Consider the following 1,881-nt stretch of genomic DNA (forward strand, 5'->3'; position numbering starts at 1 on the left):
ACCTCGATGCCTATGAAAAAAACACAACTTTCTTATTCCGGCTCTCTTGCGGTATGCAACTGTTTGTGTGCATTGCATTGCATTCTCTTTGAACAGTTGTGTAAAAACCAGCGATGTGGATGTCACACGCAACGGCACGAAATGCCTCACTATTTGCAGTGCATGCACTGTATGCATCGACGCGAGCTCTGTAAAGGAAAGGCACTACGAAGAATTGACAGGAATTGTATAGAACAGAAAACCACTTGAACGTACTTATCATCGCCAGGAGTCGGTATATTCCTTTGGCTCTAGGGGAGGACAGACCGGTGCTAGAGGTTCGTTGGGGAAATACCATGCTGGTTACATGTTTGAATGCGAATAATCAAGCAATAACTTGTTTGTGATCGCGAAGAAGTGGAGTCATTACAGATATAGTAGAGTTAATGCGAGGCTGGTGCTTCGAATTCCGGAGGTCGTTGGCTGCTCGGCGCTCATAAACCAGATTTGCGTTTTTATCAGTGGAAGCCCCTGATGACGTGTTAACTGCAGCTTATCTGCGACCCGATCGCGCACGCACCTACTCAAAAGAGCAAAAGTGAGAAAAAGATAAGGAACCAGTAACAGCGAAGCCCCTGCAGCTATCAAGGCAGGGGCGTGGGAGTTAGCGTCTCCGTCTCGAGCATGGGATGTGTTGATTTATCAGAAGACAAATTCACTTTTATCGGTGAATGAGTGAAGGTGTGCGCACAGGATGGTCGCAGGGCAACGTACCTTAAAAAAATGCTGTGCGTCCAGGGAGTTTAAGAGACGACTCATTAGCGCCTGCTCTGAGTAGATGTATTTCCCTTTCTCTTTCACTACCTCATTACTTTTTCCTACCTGCTATTCTTTTCTAAAACACTTGAATATTGCTTTACAATTTCAGCAAGAATTTTATACCCACTGCAGCGCTTACATGCCTAGAACGTTGATCATACCTTGTAATTCGTCCCATTAGTTCTCAGCAAGCAATGGCGTCTTCGAAAACGAGGTTAATAAAATGCTTATCAGGTAGTTTCACCCTAAAATATTTCAAATGTACGCATCTGATTGTCTTCTTTACAATCTCGGCTAACTACACTTAAGAGATCCTAAAAAGGTAATTAATAAAACTAGAAAACGCGAATGGAAACAGGCATCCAAACTTTCCGCAAAGCACAATTTAAATCAATGTTCATTAGCACAAAAATATTGGGAATCAAAAATGATCCTCCTCATCTCCTCCCTCAACCAAGCCCAGGACTATGCGCAAGAAAAAAGAACCCGAATAGCTACGGCGCACGACCACGCCCCTCTCCTTCCGGCGTAACGGGCGAGAAGTCTCTGCGCCCGGAAAACCTCATTGAAATCAAAAGGAAGAATTGCACACTGCGCGCGCGGGGATGTGTCGCCTAAATCGGGTGCAACGAATCGCCATGGGCACTTTTTAACAATTACTTGTAAACTATGGGCTACCAGTTCTGTTTTTAAATTGGACTCGAATGCTCACAAAGACAACCTCTACGAATTTATTTAAGATTGTTGCCGGAAGCAGCATTTCAGGGGCCTTGAAGAGATCGTATCTTCCCGCCTGACACCTTTGCTCTTGAAGATGTTATAGCTTTCTCCTTGGAAGTGCAGGACTGCTGTGCTACCGCTGTGGATTCGTCCCAGTATTTTTCTGTACGCGGCCTCTATGCCCTTAATCCGTAACGGATATATGCTTGCGTGCTGAGGTTTCAGCAGAGTCAAATGCCGTCTACTAATTTCTCTAGACTATATACAGTGATTGGTTTATACTGCTCCTTTTTGCCCATCTGTCAGCGAACATACGGTAAAACTAAATTGCTGAGCTAGTTGGTGCATTACCAATAATAGGAA

This window comes from Amblyomma maculatum, chromosome 3 (assembly GCF_055883805.1).
Source record: "Amblyomma maculatum isolate TAMU_Amacu chromosome 3, ASM5588380v1, whole genome shotgun sequence".
In the NCBI taxonomy this organism is placed as follows: Eukaryota; Metazoa; Arthropoda; class Arachnida; order Ixodida; family Ixodidae; genus Amblyomma; species Amblyomma maculatum.